Genomic DNA, 22,916 nt, shown 5'->3' with positions numbered 1-22,916 from the left:
TTTATGGACATGAAATGCAGTAGTTTGGGAGGAGAATATAGCTATAGCTGTGTGCATAGCCCTGCACTGAAATGCTTTTAAAACAGGTGTTTTGAAAAGGCTGAAGGATACACTAATTGAAATCGTGTTTCTGAGAGTTTTGACTAAACACATTGGTTTACTGATTCCAAGTTAAATCAGCATCTGCCCACACATGGGATTGTATTTATACTAATTTAAAAAGTTATACAAGCAGCTGCTTGATTCAGATGCACACATAAAATTTAAAATCCATGTTTGTTTGTTCTTCTGTTACAAATCATATTATGATTATGACTCCTTTGATGTTACTCAGGCAAAGTCTAATTGAAATTTTTTTGAGAAGTTCTTTCTGAATTTTTCATGGTGGATAGGTGTAGGTGTAGAAGGATTACAAGTGACCTCACCCCTGATAAGTCACAGCTCTACTAATTAACAAAGAAGAAGAAGAGCCTTGCCCTTACTGGGTCACAGCTGTGACAAATAAAGGTAAATGTGATAAAAGGGGTGGGTTGACTGGTCAGGGATGGCCTGGAGGGAGAGGACTTTGAGGAGGTAGAGGAGCAAGGAACAATCCAGAGAGACACAAAGAAGAGCAAAACAAGGAAGAGAGTTGCTGCTGCAGGAGGTCTGTGAGGTCAGTCTGGGTCTGATGGAGTTGAAGCCTGCTATTGCAGCCACAGCCAAGCCTGTGGAAAAGCCTGTGTTCAGAGGCAGCAGGGAAATACCTGCAGTCCTGTTCCAGCAGGAATAGCCAGCAGCCACAGTCTGTCAGGGAAGCCAACAGCAGGAGCTTGCTGTAGTCAGAGTCAGGATGGCTAAGCTGTAAAGAAGAATATAAGAGATGGTGGTTTTTTCCCTTCAGAGTATGTTTGACATAGCATGTGACAAAGGATGGTTACATTTGAATAACAACTATCCTAAAAAATCTTTCCTTCAAGCAAGTGTGAACTTTTCAACTATTTCTTTGTCTGATACCTTTCGTGTGGCAATGAATTTTAAATCAGTTGTTCAGTTTGCCATCTACTTGTCTGCTTATTTTAAAAGAGAGATGAGAAGAAGGACCTATATAACAAAACATGAAATTGTAAGTGATTACTTAGTTTTACAGTTTGGGAGAGTATCCATCTGTGATGATCATGTGCATGGTTTTCAATATAGAATGGATATGGGCTTGACCTTGTTTATTATTTCAGTGTAATAACGTTGCTTCTTGTAGCAAAATAAGTATAGCAATTAATCATCTGAGACAAGGTAGGGCTACCCCATCACCCATATATCATTTATGGGTTGTTCTAAAATTAATTTAAAATACTGTCATATGGCTCATAAATGTAGTGGTAAAATTATTGAGAAGTGGGACTTACTGAACCAGCAATTTTGAGGAGCAGTGACTATCTTTTGTACTCTTACTGATCCTGAAAGCAGAAGGATCTCTCTTCAGTATTGCTCTTTCCTCCCTAAACTGAGGGTAGCTTGGCTGCTACAAAACTCTGCCAAACTCTATCTCTCATGGTTCAAGTGGTATGAGACCCTGAAAGTTGCACTTTCTATTCCTTTAGCCTGTATATTGAAGGGAGTTATGTATCATGAAAAGTGGCACTTGATGCAAGAAACTGTTTTGTTTCTCATCTAGGCTATCAAGCTACCTAAACTGCAACTGTTCTGAAAATATTCTGGTTAAAAAAAATATTTTTGCAGGGTAATGTCCACTGCTGAAACAGGAGCCTTTCACAGGAGCATATAGTTCAAAAGGTTTTTGTTTTAGTCCAACCTCCATAGAGGATTTGTGGTTGAATTCAGGGTGGTATCTTTCTTGATTAAACTTGTGTAGAGGAGGTGGTGTCTGGTGCTGCAAAGTCTTTGATTGCACGTCTTTGTGTTAAGCTGCCATCCCTCAGGTTGATGAATTGGATCAGTTGTGCTTTTCCATTGAGGGGATTTGATTTTCTCCCAGCCTCCATGGGCAGTGCTCATAGGACATGCTGAATCAACATTCACCACATGCTTTTCTTGTTTGTTTACAGCAAAACAACTGCAATGGGAATTTTTAATATGTGGAAAACCAAAGGCATCCTTCTTTCAGATAGGTGATAACGGTAGCACAAAGATTCCATTTTAGAAATTAAATGTTTGCTGGTTTAAGCCCAGAGCAGATCTTTTGCTCTGCAGTATATGAAAATGCCTTATTTTCACACTCATGCTGAGGGGAGATATTTTTTTCATATATAACAGTGGTTTTCAATGTGGGAAAAGGTTCCCATTTGACTTTTTATTGTGTTCCTGGTAGGATTGCGTGTGTTTGGGATCCTGTCACAAAAGTTTGTATTATGTTCTGTGGCCTTCAGGTTTTGGGATAGATAAAAGAATATTTAAATAAATTTTGATGGGTTTGATGCATCCATTTCTGCATGGAAAACACATTTTGTGAAGCAGCATCACTGTCTACAGTTGATGCTTCAAGACTGTGTGCTAAATGATCAAAGAAAAAGTAGTTTTTGGGAAATAGTAGGCTGCTTTAAATCTCATTTAGACATGATTAGGTTTTCTTTGTGCTTTGAAAAAATGCCATAAACATTTATATTTTCAAGTTACGATCTTGCCCTCTCTACAGAGTCAATTAAACCTGTCAAATGGCATCATTAATAACATGAGCATAAAAAAAGGGATAAGCAGCAATACCTGCCTAGTCCTAACTCATTTTGCAATCAATGGACATGTTTATAGTTTTATTCAGCAGCAGACCTGTTTTAATAAAAACACATATTTCAGATACCAATAAAACTGGGTATTTGGTGGAATTTGAAAGAAGAGTAAGGGAATTGAATTTTTTTCTAGCAACAGCTTGTAAATCTTTGATACATACATAAATGTCTGCCATTTACATCCTTGTCTTAATCAAATCTAGATTTATCTTGTTTGCTGCCTAATATAGAAGTCTGCTAAGTATAACGTGGTAACCTGAGCTAATTTGATTCTTATGTCTGCTTTCAAATAAGAAAAGACAGCTATTTTCTCACGACATGTAGAGAATCTGACCATCTCTCTAAAGAATACTTTCCATTGTCAACAGCAAAAATGCTTTATTGGTAGTGGATTCTCATTCACATCAAAAAGTTCCTTAATAGCTTTTAATGAATAGCAGTTTAATGGAGATGGTTCCACTGCATCTGATTGTACAGAAACCTTTCCGATAGCAGAGGAAAGCAGGCAGATGGTTTTGGGCTCTGACAACAATTTAGACCCTGAAGTTGTACCCAATAATTTGGCCCTAAAAAATTACATTGAAGGTAATTTCTGAAATCATCTAGGACATGCAGAATGAAGTTGTATACTTTGAAATTGCTGAGGATGTAGTTAATAACAATGTGAAGTTCTTGATTCAATTCTTTCCTGTCTCTTTTCTTACTGCCTTTGCAGTGTTTTAAGCAAACCTTTTCTCAAGTCCATTGCTTTTGAAGACATTGAGCTGAAATATTGCCTCAGCCTGACTGTGTGTCCCATGAGACTTGATGAAATAAAACACAAAACTGCATGGATGTCACCAGAAAAATACCAACAGACTTCAAGTTCTCTTTGCTGCTATTTCTAGTGTGTAAATTGCACTGCTGAGCTTTAGAATAACAGAGATTAATGAACAGGGATATGCAGATATGGGTGTCTTGTGAAGTACCTTGTTACATGACTGAGTTAAATCTATGGAGTCATAAGACTGTAAATTTTCCATAAAGGCTGCTGAAGGAAATGTAAGCATGAGCAAAACCAAAGCATTTTACAAGGAATTTGTGATGATACAGGCTTGCTGTAAAACCATCTTGCACTAACTCATCTTGCAATCAATGGGTATGCCTACAGTTTTGTTCAGCAGCAGACCTGCTTTAATCAAAAAGATTAATAGAAGCTGAAAACTAGCTATTTAGATACTGAAGGTAATTAAAAAACCCTGGAATCTTTCCTCTGCAGCTACTATGGTTAAATTGTAAGGAAATGATAAATTATTTTAATTTTTAGAAAGATAATAAGCTTTTAAAACATCTGAATAGTAGTCGCAGTCCAGACTTTTCAGCAAAGCCTCTTGCCTTCTGCTGATGCAGAGTCTGGACACATTGCTTCTATTATTGGAGTTCTGCCTACAAAAAAAATGCCAAATTTAAAGTAATCTTTGAAGTCCAGTGATGAACCTGATATTGCTTTGGATAAAATTACCATTTAAAAGAGAATAGTAATAGACAGACTCTGAAATGAGTAAGTTCTGCCAAATGAATTTTGTCCTGGATGCGTGTATTTCAACGGTTACCAATTGTTTTAGATGAAGCAAACTAATAGCACAAATATCAGAGAAGCCCTTTAATTATGATACATTGACATATTTACTGGTTTTTAAAAAAAAATAAGACTAGAAGCTCATCTAAATGAAGATCAGGTAGATGAAAGGAAATGTTGACCTCAGCCTGTAATTTGATGGTTTGAAATCCAAAAACAGAAGCCACTTTCATGCACCTTGAGCACCCATATCAGAAAGAAACCCATCTTCCAACACAGCCCAGTGAATGGGGAATAATTTATCCTGAAGATTCAATAACCTTCTCTCTTCTGCCCTGAGTTTTCTTCCTCATCTTCACTTTAAGATAGACTTTTTAAAGTCTAATGAATTTTGACAGGTTATGTCTGTTTCATGTTACATTTTATCAAGTGGTGCTTTACTCTGATTACTAAATTACACAGAATAATATAGGGACACAATTTTAATACCTTATAGCATTTACATTTACTTTCATTCATTCCACTGTTAAAAAATGAAGAAAGATATATTTTTCAAATGAAAAATCAGGGACACTAAATATTATTCACTGTATTTAAATATTTCTTTGCACTATCCAGGACAGTGAATTAATTAGGCTGAGTATTGGGGCTTGCATAATATTATGAACCACAACTCCATTTCTTAAACTTTCACAATTTCTTGGCCGATGTAATTTGTCAGTGGTGAGAATGACCAAATAGGATACCTTGAAGAAAACCTAGACTTAAACGTGTTTTTTTAGCTGTGACCCTGGGTAACTGTGAGCTTCTCCTGTGATTATGAAGTATCTAGGACTGTCTCCAGGTTTATTCACTGACTACTTTGTTGTTCCTTCAGGAGCACAGCAACCCCTTCCAGTTTGTGTTTCCCAAATTGCTTGCCATTTTGCTATCCTTTTCATGGTATTGTTTATGCAAATCCTGAAGCAAATATTTATCTCTTTCTTGCTTCCAAGCCTTAGGGAATTTCAGCTTACTTCTGTGAATAGCATTGAAGGAAAAGTTAAGATGAAATATTTGTGTGATCACTGAAAATTACTTCCAAGTTCCATACCCAACTAAAAATCTATAGTTGTACTATAGATTGAGCTCAGACTGTCATTTACAACCAGTAGAAATTGCCAGGAAGATTTTACTAAGGAGTGGATGGCAAAAGTTATCATCGACATGGACAAAGCTTCTGTTCCATGGACTGGTACCTCATGTTTAATCTATGAGGCCTTATTTACTGATGTTTGCTGTGTGCACAGTCAGACAGTAGAAGGCTGTGAAATCTGAATTCTGCCTTAAACCAGTATTGTTAGCAGTGTTTTCTAAAGAGAGGAAAATATTGCCATCTGTTGTCAGGAGGGAGATGGAGATTAGAGTCTTTGAAGGGCCTGTCAAAGCCCCATTTGTTGGTAGGAAGTTGGGCATTGGGAAGGAATTTCCATTCCTGGAGAGAGACCTGTCATGTATCTTGTTGGAAGACTTCTGTCTTCAAGGTGTTCAAACCACTTTTCTATTATGTCTTGCAATTTTTCCTAACAATGTTTTGTTCATTAACTCATGGTAAGAAATCATTGCCTTCAGAATTGCAAACCAGCAGGAGGAAGAGATCTGCTTTATACAAATAAGTACCAGAAAGAACAAACCAATTTTGTTTTCATACAGGCATGTTGTATCTGATACTAATAGGAATCTCAGAACAAATTGAACAAAGTAAATTTATAGAAGTTACTTGGAAAACAAGGAAAATTTATTTTTATTTGAACTGGTTTTAGGATATACTGCTTTACTATACTACTGCAGTAGAAAAAATGTGATTAATTCTTGTTTGTTTATACTAGGAGATTATACTTCTATTTTTCTTGCTGAGTTAAATAGCTGAAATATTTTTGTTGTATTGCTAAATATTGATTTTAAACCTTGAAGTGCACAATGAGAGGGAAATACTTCAATGAAAATACTGACCAGCTTTGATGTAATACCTGACAGCTCATTAAGCATACAAAAGTTTAAATTCAAAGGATCATTGTGGTTTGCACCAGGCAGTCTTAGCCCACAAAAGTCTGAAGACTTTTGTAGGCAAGACAGTAATTGCTTAGGTGAAAGGTAGGTTTTAATTTTCTAAGAACACTTTATTTTATTATTATTAATGATTACTTCTCTTTTTCCAGATTAATGACAAAATTATTAATATCAAAATCATGGAAACTTTTGCACTTTTTGTGCTATTTGATCACTAGGCTCCATCACTCTTTACCTGAATAGGCACACAAGTACCTTTTCTGCAGCAAAATCTATTTTCCAAGTGAATCTTAAGGGTTTTGTATGAAAGTGAGAGGACAACTGATGCAGTTGTTGGTGTGTCTTGGAAGTTAGGCATCTGTTTCAATCACTGAATGCCCTGAATGTGCACCTACTTTCCTCTGCACTGTAGAATTGCACAGTACCTTCCAACTGTAGTGCCTTTTTCTCCTACCCAGCGCTTTCTGGGAAGCAGGAAAATAAAATTGTAGGATAGTGGGCAATTCTGCTGGGATGGGAATTGTAGGGAACTCAAGAAGGAGATTTCTGGAAAAGATATTTTGAAAAACTCATGACCACCTCACTTTTTTGTTCAGGTTATTTCTGGACTGGGTGTGCACTCATTGCTCAGTGGCAGATATTTCTGCTTTTGTGCTTCTTGGACAGCAATTGGAATCATGTCTAGGAGAGCAGTGGAGTAGAGAGCCAGACACTGGCAGTGGTGGTGTCAGTTTTGCTACAGTGTCAGTCCTGCTCACTTTCAATGCTTGACAGGGAAGTGAAAAATCTCTGAGAAGCAGCTGAGATGACTCCCTTGTGGATGGCACATCCCTGGTAAGTGTGCAGAGTCCCTCTGCAGTGGTGCTGCTGCCCCATTTTTGCCATTGGGATCGTCTGGTTCCCTTTGCAGCTTGCAAATATGAAATCTCTCTTTGCAGGTCTGTTTCCACCATCCCATTTTTAGAAACAATCCTTCAGAGAATTGTTTTTATTTAGATCTCATCTGTCCTTCAGATGAGTCTTGCATTCAAAAAAGTATTCCCTTCTCTGGACCTGAGGTTTGTCAGATTTCCTCTGCCTGTGGGTACAGCCAGCCATGACAGAAGGCACAATGGGAGGTATATGTCTGTCACATCGTTTGAATTTGTTAGATCTCAGAAACTTTTATGCTGTATTTTCTGTGGGAGAACAATTTTATTTTTTTTTCTGTTGTAAAAGGCTCATTCTTTCAAATTCCATAATTTGAAGTGCAGTTTTTCATACTGGACCTCTACTGATACTGGAAACGTATCAAAAGAAAACAGTAAAGGAGTTGGATGACCTAGAATTAATCTCTGTTAAAGCCAGATTGGGCCAGATGGTGATCAAGCTGCCCAAGTTGTTTGGATAGCTCTGTTCTGTGTGGATGTGCATTGTACTTGAATTATCCTTTGGGCCTGGCTTGAGGTGGATGAGGTTAGCAGTACAAATGCATTTCTCTGGTTTATGATTGTAACAGGGTGGTAAAAAGTGACAATATCCTAAGGGGAATACATATTAAAATGCAATTGTTTTCACATGGAATTTAATTAGTTTCAGATTATCCTTCTTGCTTTATAGATAACATTTTGATTAGATGGAAGATTGATTTTGCATGGAATAATTCCTGGCTCCTAACAAAGTTATGCTTGAATTGCTATTGTTTAAAGTTTTGGGGAAAGTAGCATTTAGTTTTCCCATACTGATTGCAACATCACATTCAAATGCTTAGATAAAACACAGCCCTCAGACATTTTCTGAATATCACTGCAATATCTTTAACTCTGTGTGGAGTAGAAAGGAACAGTCACAGCCTTTCATTTTCCTCCATATGCACTGAAAGTAATAGACGTGAGCTGTAGAACACAATTTTATTTGCTTTACAAATGAACAAACAGAAACCTGTGCAGGATTAATCATCCTTTTCCAAAAGTATCATATAAATTCACTGGGAAGTAGAAATAAGAAAGCAGCACTCTGCAGCCGTATCAGTCAGCCCAGTTTTCCAAAGTCAAATTGTATTCACTTATAGCAGGTTCTGAAAAATGTTGTGCTCCTTCCCCAACCCTGCCCAGCCCATTACTATATTATAGTGAGTATATTTCTGTTTACAGAATAAGTCAATTTTTTCCATACTCTGAATTTTTGCTTGCCTTATCAACAGACTTGACAAATGAGGCTGATGAAAAATAAATTTTTGGCCTGAATTAGGACAGCCTGTATCTTTACATGAGACCTTTCTAACTAAAATACTGCATTTTTTATATTAAAAGGTAAAGGTTAAGCCTGCAGATAGATAGAAATCTCTTTTACCTCTCCAAAGTCTTTGCACAGTTAAAAAAAATCTTTCAGTAATGAATATATAATGCACGGTCCCTCCTGAGGCTTGTTTTCTTGTGGAATAAGGAGTGTAACCCACACTCTACTAGCATAGTCTTGCCTGCAGATTTTCAGCCTCTTATTGAGTTCCATGCAGTGACAAAAAAGGGCAAGTACCAGATGGATAACAACATCCAGATTATGGATACCAGATGTGCAATACCTGTATTCAGCTATTGAATGAAATTGCCACTGGAGGTGTAAATAGATGAAAGAATTCTGAGTGCTTTTAAAAGCAAACTGTTTACAAAAACAGCCAGCAGCTTGGAAAGGTTCCACAAAAGATCCTGATTACTAAACCAGAATGATGTAATGGTCTCTATCACTTACAAGAGCTCTCACAATAGAAAAAACTAGAAAAATCAATACTCTTGTTTAGTATAGTCAAAGCTTGAAATATTTCATTTCAGTGAGCAGTGTTGGATTTTTATTTAAAGAAAACAAGCTATTTCTCATGCCAGGACTAAATAAGTCTTCTTTGTTTGTTTATGCTTCATGAAAAGGATTAAGAACCCTGAACTGGATAGTTTAGCACAGGTGTGAATGGAAAAAGGAGTCACAGATCTGGGCTAATATTGTATCTGAGTCCAGAATAGATTTCAAGTATTCCAAGTGGCTGACAAAAGAGGAGACTTGGAGATAAATAATAACAATAAAAATAATACAGTGAATACCATTGTGACGCTTAATAAGCTTATAAATGCAAGGTGTACTTTACAAATGCTGCAGTGCATGACAGTGCATCTCTACAGCCTGAATGTGAATTAGCCAGGAGGAGATGTTGCAAGAGGAAAAATGTGTGAAAAAGCATCTATTTGGCATCTATTTGTCCTTATTAATTATGGCTCCACCCTTTTGTTTTTCTTCTTATTAAGAAGATCATCTAAATGCAAACTCTTAAAGTACTTGTTTCCCTGGTGAGATCTCTGCTGTGGACTAGGCACATTCACTTTGTACATATCAACTTTATCCACCCATAATTTAAATCAATAAAGTGTGTGCAATGGCAGATTTGTGAGGCCAAAGGGATTGTCATTTTGTTGCTCAAGGAAAAAGGGAGAAAGAGAGAAGGCAAGAAAGAAAGGATAAAGAAACCTGCAGCCCTCTGCAGCATAAAATTTTCCATTAGAAGAAAAAAATCTTTTTATCATCTTTCTCTCTGTCAGCCAGCTAAGCTCGTGTATACTCGGATAATGTGCATATTTTTCATAGACAGTGGGAAATGATGAGTCACTGAAAAGTTTCTTCTTGAGTGAGGGAGCCCAGCAATGCTCCTGACAGTGAGCCTGCCAGGGCAGGAGCTGATCTGAGGTAGGGCTATGCTCTAATTACCCAAGGGCCACGCTCTGTCAGAGTATTTGCTGAATTCCTTCTTTCCAGCCCCATCTCCAACCTACACAAGATGTGTAATTTGAAGGAGGTTGAGCTAAAATCTCTGTGTAGTCTGTAACTTGAAATGTTCAATGGAAGATAGAATGTTCAGTGTAAAATAGGGAAACTTGGTTGGAGAGGTTTCAGAAATAGTACAAGTTCTTCACTGAAACACAATACACAAGAGGTTCACCTCAGCCTTAGTGAAGGGAAAACTGTGTTTATTTTATACATTTCTGCTCTCAGCTACCTCAGGAAGTTTGAGATGTTTGATGAGCAGAGCACAGGCAGTTGCCATGGCTGTGTGGCTCCACTGTACCTCTGCTCTGTTTGCACTGAGCAGGACCCAGCTCTCTACCAGTCCATGTGTCAGGTTTTATCCTGCTTTGAGTGTTTTGCACATGTATAATAATGATTTTGAGTTAGCCACTGACCTTGGCTGCCACAGTGAGTGTCCACATATTTGGGTCATTCAGTCCTCGGGGCTGCACTCTACAGTTCTGACATTTACTGCATGGGCATGTAACGAGCAAGTCTGCAGGAATATTTGGGTAGGGAGGAAATATGACACTGAAATATGAAAGGACTAAAATGTGTCAACTTTCATCTATGATGACAGAAACTATGCCAGAGTCACCTTCAGAAATCTTGGAAGTTCTGAAGACTGTAGCAATGTGTGGAGGAAGTTGAAAAGAAATTCTGTGACTGGGTTCGGTGAACTTGTAGAACTGAAATGGAGTAGCAGGAAAACAATATCTGATTATGTTCAAAATAGGACAATAAAGTTTAGCCAATAAATCAAACCTTCCTGACCATTTGTATGCTCTCATTGTGCAACTTATTGTGAAGCAGTTTTGAAGGTCACATCTGTAGTGATAATGTATCCCAAGGCAAGAGGCAAAGCACTGTGATGCTTGTTTGTTTATTGGAGAGGAAAACTTGTACATTTAAATTGAAACCTCTTAATTTATTTAGAAGCTGTTGGTCTACTCAAGTGGCACAGTTTAAGCATCTTGTAAATGCAACATGGTAGATTAAAATATTGGGCATACACACCAAACAGGATAAAAATAGGAGATTGATTTTTCAGTGCAGTAGCAATATCGATGTAGGGTTAAGGGAACTAGAGTACAGTAAGAATTTATGGAGCAGAGCTATAGATGGAAAGAGTGTTTCATAGATACCTTCTTATGGAAAATACGCTTATTTCAGCTTTGAGGATGCTTTTTGCTCCCAGGGAATAAGGTAGAGGTACCTTCCATTATGTTAGTAGTAAAAGTAAGGATTCCAGCAATGTTAGAAAAATTCTTGATTTTAGTGGCAGTGCTGTTATAATTATTTGTTTAAAAAAGAGGTTTTAATTAACTAAAGATTACAAAGATGCATGAGTGCCACCAGGTGGATGGGCCAGCCAAACTTCCTCACAAGAAGGGTGGTACTTGCAGGTAGAGTTTGTGTATTGAAATGAGAGTCAAAGGTCAAGTACAAAATACCGTAAAAAAAAAAGTTGCAATGCAATAAATTATTTAGTTCAAGAGCAAACTGCTCCTCTACTACTCCTCAGCACATAGTCTAAATAGATAAAATAGACTTTCCATCTGGGAGAAGGAGCCTTTGCTACCCCTGTTCCACATGTAGGGAGGTGCAGCAGAGAGTGCTGTGATTGAGGAGGAGCTGTGCCCAGGGCTGGTTGCACTCTGAAATTTGTGAACTCTCACCACTGCTCACTTTCTCTTCTTCTACTATATGGCAGCTTGAAAACATACCCTCATACCCCAGTTAGAGTAGGGAGATAAAGAAATAATTTTGGAAGTTACTTGGTATCAGTGTCTGATGGCATGGACAAGTTACAGAAATGGACACACAAAAGACAAAGCCATTATTTTAAAATTGAGGCGCTATATGAAGTATGTTGTCCCAGAATTTTTACCATTCATCATATTTCCTGTTCCTGTAAAAAAAAAATTAACTGTTTTTTCTTATCCTAAACCAAGAAAATTATTTTTCTGACAAAAATTTATTGTTTATTTAATATTAATTCTAATTTGCAACTCTTTTTGAAGTGAAAACATGACTATGATATTATAGAAGGTTTTTTATAGTTTTTAAATTAAGAAAATCACAATACTTCAGTGGTCTTATTTTTCACAGTGAAGTCCAAATTTACTTTCAGTACTCCATTAGGATATTACTAGAAGCAGGGAAAAACAGGCTTTCAAAATAAGTCTTTAATTTGAGCATCTACAGCAATGTTAGACATTTACATAAATGCCCTTATCTGCCCACAGGTCAATTATTTAGAATTGCAATGTATGGAATTTTGCTGAGTTTGTGTCAGAACTGATTAAATCAAAATTGAATATCCAAAATCTCATGAGGTGCTTCTCTGCTATAGGACAATTTCTCTGTAATCCAAGACAGTACTTTTTTTTTTTTTTCTTCTTCTCAGCTGTTACTCAGCCAAAAATAGAAAATCCATCCCACGTTCTGTGTATGGAATATTAAATGATGTGTGAGAATGTGTCTCACATACTTGAGAAGAACAACCACTGTGGTAGATAATTCTCTGCCACTTCTGAAATTTCAGAAAGCAATTCAGCAGGCCCAGCTCTGAGGAAATGTCTTTTAGCATATACAGAAATAAACAGCAAGAGGAGCTAAATATTAAATACATTTTTGAAATGGTTTTTCTTCTCTTCTGCGTATGAATGTTCTCCCCATTCCTTAAAGAGCTAGGTTTGAGGTTTCAGTAATTTCAAACAATATTTTTTAGTTTATTGCTCATTGTGCCATCTGTCTTTTAATTTTGGCAAGTTGTTTCATCCCTTAGGGGTCAGGAAGATGAATTAATTAACAGTAGTCAAGCAGGTTGGGATAGCAGCATAAAGGGCACTGTAAAGCTGAGGTTATACCTGTTACTGTAAAATTACATAGTCTGTACGTGAAGATTTCACTGGACAGTAAACTACCTGCTGAACTTTCCATTTTTGCTAAGGAGTTGTTTTCAGTAGGTCATTGCACACCAACACGTGTGACCTCTGAGGCAGGCAGAAAAGCACATCTTTGCAATTTAAATGAAGAGTAACCTATTTATAATTTCATTATTATTTCATTACTGCATGACTTCTGCTATTTGTAAATGTCAAATATGAAAAAAAAAAGTGCTTCAATTTAACCTTCCCTGTCACAGAATAAGAGCTTTATTTCCACTGTCTTTAAGGAAGTACTTGATGTCTCAGAGTAAAATCTATCAGACTTAGCTCAGTACAGAATCATTTTGGTAGAGGTGGGGAAGGATGGCATTTTTCTCTTAAAGCTAATTTCATACACACAGGGTGTACAAGCACACAATATTTTCAGTTGAGTTTAATCAGTCACTTCAGACATCCAGTGGTCTTAATCTTGGTTCATTTTTTCTTGCTCTTTTGAAAATAGGCAGTTCATTCAACACAGACTGTACAAAGCCCCAGAGAGGGAAAACAGATTTTTGCATCTCAGCCTGTCATATCCATGCAATCATCACTGTATTTTTTTTTAATGGGGGACTTTTTCCTACAGAGCCATCATCAATGGCAGGAAAAATGTTACAATAATGGAGAGAGCTGATTATGCTGACAATACTGTGAATAAACTACCCCCTTGTAAACTTGTGTGCTTTTAAGCCAAACATAAAGCAAAAGCTAGGGGACATAGAATATACTTAATATGCTGGTTTGAAGTAGTTCTTGAGTCCTTATCTACATTTAGAGGTCAGCAATCTCCCTTTGGTTTCAGTAGTCATTGGAGGAGAGCTTGGTGGTCTCACATCTCCCTTCATGGTAGTCTTCAATATCTTGTTGGCTCAGTTTTGGGTTCATGGAGCTTTATCTGAACACAGGTCATTTCAGGAAAAGGAAAAAAATAGCATACATATTCTGTTCATTGTAATGGACTTGTTCTTTTTTGCAATATTAATATTCAATTTTGTACAGCTCTACTTTTCTATACACCAATGCTGTCTTAAAATAATACTTTAATACAAATGCAATATTTACTTGTGTTCTTATTATTACTTTCACTTTTCCACCTTTGGCTGTAGCTAGTGAACTTCTACCACCTTCTTGTTTTTCCCCATTATGAAATTTGCCTCAGATTGGCTTTCAGTCTGGTAGCACCAAGAAAATAGGGAGCTCTTTGCTCCTGTCTATCAGGGAATACATTTCCATATAGGTCTTCCATCTCAATGAGCTTACTGGTTCTTCATATTTCTGACAATCCTTGAAGAGCTTTTCAAAGTAGAGAGAAATGTTTTCCATTGGAGAATGCTAACTGGAAGAAACTCAAATACTTTGGGGGACTCCTAGGTTTTTGATTTTTATTCATGAAACACTACTGAAACAGATATGTATTTTTTATTGTTGGCTTAGCTATTCCTTTGTGTAGCTGGAGGAAAAAAAAATAATGGTTAGATTTTCAACCTGTCAAAATATTTTGACAAGGTCATTTGCATATTCACTCAAATGAAGTTGCTTGGAATTATTATTTTTGTAGAATATCTCATCCTATTCTTCCACTCAGGGGAAGGAAAAAAATGAAAATAAGGAAATTTAGCATTAAACAGAAAAAGTGAATTGTTAATAGTGTGTTAGCTGCATTTATCCCACCAGGTATTTCAGCACTTCATTACCAGATCAGTAGAACCCACTTCATTGAATTATCCGAAAGTTATTACAAGTAGCTTGTTTCTGATCAGGTAGTCTGGGCAACTCACAACTTCAAGCTTTCCCACACAGACTCCTAAATGGATTGCAAGCTTAAATTTACAATAGTGAGGATTATCTTGAAAGAGTTAAATATTTGATATGTATATGTAAGTGCGAGTCACACCATGTTGTGGAAATATTTCACAGCTGATAATGAAATTTTAAGAAGGCTTACCTGTACATAAGAGAATTACCTACTAGGAAAGTATATCTGCAACCTGATTAAATAGGTTTGGATTTTTTTGCATGTTAGAGTAATGCTGTTGTCAAAACAATAAAAATTTAAAGGAAATTAGCTTTTGATGGTGTTAGAAATTAATTTGTTGATTCTTCCAGTGTGTAGTCTTCTTATAATTTACAATAGCTTTTGTACTTTCCACTTTCAATATGCTTCATTGTGTTGTTATAGGGTTGGCAGAGTATTTGTGTGAAATCAGTCACAGGCTGTTTAGCATTCATCAGCATTGCCCAGTCCGCTACCTCAGCTCCTAACTGAAAATGAAAGCTAGAATTGTCCTGGATAATCAATTATGTTTTCAAGATTTATTTTTGAATGGGAGTTATACTGCACAGGGAGTTAGAGATAGAGGAGGTTGTAATATAATCTACCTTCAGTCATCTTAAATAGGGAGTGAACAAAATTGTCAGTGTTTAATTACTTTAATGGCAGCAGTCTTCTGAAAAAAGCAGTAATAGATTTTTTTTTTTTGCTAGGACTAGAGCAATGGCACCTTTCTGATTTTACTTTTTTTTGCGTGCTACGTTTCTGTACCTGATGCTCACAGCAGCTGCACAGGAGCAGTAAATCATCATCTGGCTGGAACTGTATATCATTTTTGGCAGCTGGGCTCCAGCGTGTACTAAATAAAGACCAGCTCAGTCATTTGCATTGGGCTGGACCAGCAGAAGTGTTTCTGCATCGCTACAAGGCTGTAAATCAGTGACTTTCCTAAGTAGTTCTGAGTGCTAAATGTGAATTTCTAGTAAGCTTTTAATGCACTGACTTTGTTGTCATCTGCCAACACAAGCTAGTGGTGCAAGTTGTACATGACATTTACAAAAAACTCCCTACCTCGAAGTTCATGTTGTAAAACCTCCTGGAGCACATCTCCACATGGCTGCACCTCTTTGGAATCAAAATGAAGACAAGGGCAGGGACAGGAGCTTTTCCTTTGGGACTGAGGAAGGTCCTTACACCTCTGTCTGAGTAGACAAGGATGGAAGCAAAGAAAGAACTATTCAGAAATAAAGATTTCAAATACATGGTATATATCACTAAAGAACAGAAAAACTTAAACTAGTTTGTAGAAGTGTTGGGGTTGTTTTTTGTGATTTTTTTTTTTTTGTTTGATCAAGTAAAAGGTAACTTCTAATCTGAAATTTGCAAATTAATAGAATTTTGTGGGGTGTATTTGTGAGAACCAAATCTGAAACTTCTCTTGGCAAAGATATTCTCAATTTCAGTTGAGAAAGACAAGTTCTGAAAGTGCTTCTTTTAACAATCTTAGTTATACTCTTGATGTAAAACTAATTTAAGTCAATATGTACCTCTCCTTAAACTTTTGTTGGCATGGTATTTGGTCCTGGAGGCTATTCTAGTGGAAATAAATGGCAATTAGTCAAACCACTTAAAATACTGTGGACTATACTCACACCAATAATCGATTTTCCAAAATTTACTCAGCTTCTGGTTTGTGTCACTGTAAGTCTTGAGGCAGAAGAATGTTTTTTGGTATTTTTTTCTGAGGCTCTTTTCTTGTCAACTGTGAATATCTTTATTTCTCATTACAAATGGTGAATTAAACATTAGTGATTCTAATAAAATATATTTGCTAGCTGTTGATTGATCATAGTTTTGATTTTTTTAATATAGAAGGATTTCATGACAGATAATATTTCTGATAAGGTTTTGTTTGGTTGATTTTTAAAGAAAGTGTAGCTTGGATACTATCATCTGTGCCACTTGCTATCAGCTACCTTCAGTAGCTATCATTCCTTATCAAATCAGGCAGGCATGGGAAGCAAACTGATTAAATTTGGCATGCTGTCTACAAAAAAAGATACAGCAGCATTGCATTTATTCTTTTCAATGTATAGTCATTTAATGAAAAAGCTTTGCCTGAAGGGTTTGACACTGTGCATTTTGGATGCAAAATGCAAAGGAAGCAGCAAAAGCAGTATTTGAGATGGTATTAAACCTTTCTATTGAGAACTGAATCTAATTCCTGTTAGCTTCTAAGGTGATGCTGAACATTATTTAAACTCAACGTGTGATTTTGTAAGGGCAGTGACATCTGGAGCTTAGAAGTAACACCAAAATTAGCTTGGTAAGTGTCTTGTTTGTCTCTATCAGGGCATCTCTGTGCTCACCTTGCCAAAGACTGCTGCCCTTGTCTCCTTGTGTGAGTGGGCTCAGCACGGGCACCCTGCAGCCGTGGGAAACAAAGCAGAGGAGGAGTGAGGGAGCATCTGTAACACAAGGATTCTGGGTTGCTGAAACACTCCAGCATTTGTGTAGTTGTCACTTTCTATAAATGCAGGTAAATTTTAGACAGGACATTTGTGGCATTAGAGAATATCTAATAAAATGCAAAGCTCAGGTTTCTTTTTCCTGAAATGCTGTTGGCATCAGTCATGTTACCAAAGCTGGTTGGTTTGGTTTTTTTTGGTAACTGATAGCAAATTAAAAAAAATAATTAATGGGCTGTCATGTAAACAAGAAAAATCAGTACTTTATGAATATTTTACAGCACACTGAATGTCTAAATTCCCTTTTCAGGTTAAGTATTTAAAATGAGGGTGTGGTGATCTTAACACAAAAACATTACAGGTGTGCCTACTATGATAGCTGGTTTAGGGAAAGAAAAATTATACCTAGAAAAAATAACAGGATGCACATGCATCTTAATGCAGCAGGTAATGAATTCTTTCAGAGAAGCTTGATTAATTCCTTAATTATAAAACTGTTTAGTGAAGGGAGATGAAGGACCAAAGTAGGAGATAACTTTTTGTCCTGTAACATTATTCAAGCCGGATGTGGCTTTGTTATTAGTATATTTTTGAAATATAATTTACATAACTAATTGACTCCAGGTGGCTTTGATATGTTAATGACAGTTCTGAAGAAGACCCTGTAGAAATCAAGTAATGGAACTGGATGTGCTTAGAGCCCTGATGTTGTCTTTGGTGAACATGCATGCACAGTGCAGATGCTGAGTGTTTGCTGTGCTTGGTGCTCATGGGAGGCAATGAGCCCTGTCAGCATGACTGTGTGTAGGATTTTACAGCTGTGACCTCCACCCATGTGGTAACTTGGTGGAGCTGGCCCTGGGTAAGTCACCGAGCTGCTGACACTTCCCAGTGCAGGCCTTCCAAGTTACTTCCACACTGCTCAGGGGGGAGCTGAGGGTACAGGTTCTGTCATGAGTGAGTTCTTGGTTAAATTTTAGAAAATCACTCTTTCTGCAATTCTAGCAAGCAATGAATGCAAAAATATTTCCTTTCAGTGTTGAAGAACTTAACAAGAGAAGAAAGCCATCAGTGGATGTAAAACATATCTTAGTAACTTCCTGAAAGGTGTCCTCTAACACACTTGACAACTTTAATAGATTGACATTTATTGAAGAACATACCTTCAAAAGAAATGAGTGCCTGGCTTAATTTTTCTGCTCCCATTTTTTATCTACCCATCAGAAATGCCATGCATTTTAGGGACAGCCTCAGTAATTCCAATACTTACATCATGGCAAATTCCCAAGTTTTGATAAAGCTGTCAGTTGTCTGCTTCAGGTATCTAGAAACACTTTCCAGGGGCAAGATTCCAAAGATAATTTTATGCTTGCTCTTTGCCAAAGGCTCAGTATTCCTAAACCAACTGCAGAGTCTATCTACCCTGCAGAAAACTGGTCAATGCAGGCAGTAATTAAACTGCCTGCTTGAAATAGTGTCCTGAAGGGGAGAAAGAGGTTTGGCCACCACACACAGGAAGATATGTGCACTACCAGATCCCAAAATAAGCAGGTGTCAAATGAAAGTGATAGAGTTATTTACTGAGATGTTTCTACTGTTTCTTGAAACAATAGTATCTGTTCTGTATCTGTTCTTTCTGTTTGCAGGTTTGTGTATAAATTTTTTCAGTTTACTGCCTGTAACAGTGCAGGCCTCTGCAGTGAGCCATACATTTTTGTAGCCAATAGCAGCAGCTCTTTCCTAGATAATCAGGAATTTTAAAATAATAGGATTTCATACAAAAATTACACTTTTTCAGTGATTTCATGGACTGTCTGGCTAATTATTGAGAAATATTACTGTCATAAAAACAGCAAGAACTTCAACTTTGCAATCCAAACCTATGGAAAGCCATGCTGGATTGCCCCCAGGTTTTTGTCTCATCCTCTGTTGTCTCTGAAACTGCAGTATGACACCAAACACTTCTCAAGACATTGCAGGAAAATGTTTGGCAAGGGTCTAAAAAACTGTATTACAGCAGTTAGAGAAATAGTGAAAATCCATAAAGCAGATCCAGGTAAATGTTTGTGGGATACAATGGCATCATATGCTGCATACAACCACATTATGGTCAAACATGACCTTCCTGTGGGAAATAATACTGCATTATGGAGGATTAGGGACATTATAGCCTGCCTCTGCACATTTGCAATTAGCCAGAATAAAGTGTTTTGCTGCCTCTGTGCAATGAGAATGTTCCAGCATGTCCACCTGGCAGCTCACTACATTTTGGGAACATCCTGGTATTTCCAGCTTATGCACTGCAAAATAACCCTGGAGTGAACGGTATTAAAAGAGACAAAAATAACTGAGTGCCCTTTGAAAATGGGATAATTATGTTGCAGAATATCAATTAAATTTAACCCAAAAGTAATCCAGAAGTTATTTCATTGTTGACAATCCTCTCCTAACTCCACTTTGATTTTGGAAGGGAAGGGGAAAATGCCCAGCAATTTCTGTCTCAAGCAGTGACTGCATTCCCCTAGGTATTCCTCCTGTCTTTTCTAAGATTTGGCCAATGATGAAATGCAATTCATTTCCTGATTTTACAACTTTTGGTTTACCTGGTAAGCAGTGTTACTTTTAAATAATAGTCTATGATTTGGGGTGGAGGATTGACAGTTGTCCCAACAAAGGCACAATGTGAACAGGTTGGGTAATTCAGGATTTATTCTTTTTATTGCCCTCAGCTACCTGACATAAATACTGGTATTTTTATTAGTAGTTTTTCACTAAAAGGCCTCTTTATCCTTTGTTGTGTGTTAGGTGTCCCAGATTTTATCTTAGAAACCAAATAAATGGGATTATGAAGAGGGTGGCAATTTTGATCAGTGGCTAGAATACTGTTCTTTGCAAAGATTTATTTCCAAGTATAAGAGAATAAAATTGCATAAATCAAACAAGCAGGTGGAGTTAGAAGCTGCAGCTCAGTACTTTGACAGGCAGGTACAGCTCCAAGACAAAGGGAAAGAAGTCAGAATTAGGAAGAGGTAAAGAATTGACATTAATCCAAGAGTGCATAACACTCCCCAGGAGTCACTGCGTTTAGGCAGAAGAAAATTTGTATTTTACAATCAAGCTAATGTTATTCTAAAATTAATTATTAATTTTGAGTATTTTTCCATTTCAGAGTTATATGGAAATAAGAGAATATTTTAAATCACCTATCAGCTGAGAAATTTCAGCAGCTCTGTGTGAAAAAGTAAGCGTGGAGACTTAGCTTCCTAAAATCATTGACTAAAGAAAGTATGAACAGAATATTTATTTTTTTTCTCTTTCATTTTTTTAAATGAGACTGAGTGGCATTCTTATAGTGACATTGATGAAGTCACCTGCCAGTGAGAATTTAAAATACATTCAGAATGAGAAGCCTGGTGAACAGCAGGCAATTTGTCTACAGGAATTTTAAGAAACAAAAGGTTTTACCTAGTATTGGCAGATTCCTAAGTTTCTTTTTGTCAAAGGAAAAAAAAAGGTCTTATCACATTATAGCTGGCTTTTAATTTATTATGCAAAAAAAGAAGTCACAGATTTAAAGAGATTAAGAGTAATATTCAGAGCAGAAATGTGAGCAGCTGAATGGGATAGAATGAAAATGTTGCAATCCTCATACACACACAGATGACACAGTTTCATGTCAGGGTTTGCTGAGTTGTCAGCTAAAGCGCTATTAACATCAATTAAGTTACTCCTACTGAAGCTGGCTCTAGCAGAACAGTTTAAGCCTTTCTCTGTAAATATTTGACTTTTCTGCTGGCTGTGGACTTCATCTCATTGGCAAAGCTCCCTTTTATCTCAGAAGAGCATGAATTGACTTCTGTTTGCATTTCTTTGGAGATCTACACTGGATGTCCAAAATCAGCATTGGAGAAGTAGGTGTAATTTCCAGTAACTGGTCTTTTTGAACTCTCAGCTTCTCTTCTTCCCTCCAAAGCAAATTCTTCCCATTTTAATTTCATACTTAACATTTCCATTTTAAATCTTATGTGCACAAAACTTCATAGTTTATTTTCCTTCAGCCTTAGATGCAAGCCTATACCTTCTATTAGAACCTAGTTTTTCAAGGTTAGAATTTTTCTATTTAATTCTTTTTGTCCTCCTTCTATAAACACAGTGTAGTGGTTTCTTCAGATATTCCTAGTAGCTGTGCACACCATGCTGCAGCTCCATTTTGTTTCTTCCTTGGCTGCCCTGTCCTTTCTTGCAGCCCTGGAAGAGGTTAAAGGATTGGATGTAGTGGTCAGATCTTGATGGATTGCACAGTGGAATGGGAATCCTATCTGTATGTAATTCCTTTATCTGTATTTTTGTCAACTATCCATGGTTTGGATCAATGGTCATCAAACAATGGTTTTAACAGAAGAAAAGCACCCATTTTCAAAATACACATTTGTTGAAAGTTCTTGGAAACGAAAAGAACATGTTTGCAGAGACACATCTATATTTACATTTTGGTCTGCTTAGGTATTTCCAAAACAACAATGTGGAAGATAAAATCTAGCTGAGCAATTAGACTAAAAAAGTAGGTTGTTTTAATTCCTGAAGTCTCTAAATTAGCTATTTAGAGCTGGTGAGTGTTCTTCCTACTGAAAAAAAAATTTGCTGCATGGTACTTTTGTGTCAGTGAGAAAAGGTGATGACATCTAAATGAATGTATTATTTGTGTTAATGTGACATTTCTGTGTGAATCATTTTTCAAAACATGGTATGTGCATACTCCAAACAATTCAGAAACACATTGAGAAAACAGCCATTTGCTTCTGGTTTAAGTATAGTTTGGATTCACTGTAGTTGATTCAACTACAGAGGAGATAACATTGCAAATGAATAGAATAGCAGGAAAATCTTATTTGACTTAATAACTTGTAATTTCATTTAATTGGTACTAACAGGCATCTAAAAATACATATGGTGACATTTAGAAAAATGTTCTCTTTTGATAAATATTGTTTGCCAGGAACTACGTTTTGATTCTTCTCTGGAAAATATTCCATTGAATGTAGCTTTGTCTTGTTGAAGCCTTAATATTAGGATTGGTTACATATTTGATATGCTGTTTACAATATTCTGCTTCCTTCTGAAAAGGATGTGAATCTCCATGTCCCACTCACCCCTGACCTCCCTCTTTCAGGCTGCTGTTAATAAACACTGAATCAGTTCAAGTGAAGGGCACACTGCCACCAACCCTGAGTTGTCACTATAATAAGCAAGCAAGTGACCTGCAAATATAAAAATATCAGAAGTGCTTTGCATAACAATAGTTCCTATGAAATTTGACAGGAACTGAGCAACCCCAACTGGAATTTCTAAACTTACCTGGCCACAGCATGCAGATGAAAAATATCAGGAAAAAATGGGGCACTAAATTATCTTCGTTCTTGACTTGAAAAAATATAGCTGTATTTAAGTAAAAACTGCTTTCTGACTCTGTGTGAGCTTAAGTAAATAGTCAAATCATGACATTGGCAACAATGTTTTGTAAAATCATAGTCCTCCCTGCAACTTAGTTAAGTTTCTACTTCCCTCTAAAATAGATGAAAAAATTAAGTTTCATTCTTTGCTTCTCAT

General features: G+C 36.8%; 1 long non-coding RNA gene across 1 annotated transcript in view; it reads left to right on the top strand.

Annotated features, from left to right (window-relative positions):
• The first annotated feature begins 550 nt into the window (after nucleotides 1–550).
• The window catches only part of LOC135278906 (uncharacterized), a 149,854-nt gene continuing 127,488 nt past the window's right edge, over nucleotides 551–22,916 (top strand). The window contains exons 1-2 of the long non-coding RNA XR_010346290.1: nucleotides 551–655; nucleotides 6,927–7,164. This is a non-coding gene — a long non-coding RNA (uncharacterized LOC135278906). The remainder of the gene's footprint in view (nucleotides 656–6,926; nucleotides 7,165–22,916) is intronic.

Source organism: Passer domesticus, chromosome 11, assembly GCF_036417665.1.
Source record: "Passer domesticus isolate bPasDom1 chromosome 11, bPasDom1.hap1, whole genome shotgun sequence".
Classification (NCBI taxonomy): Eukaryota; Metazoa; Chordata; class Aves; order Passeriformes; family Passeridae; genus Passer; species Passer domesticus.
This window is presented reverse-complemented; position numbering and strand designations above follow the sequence as displayed.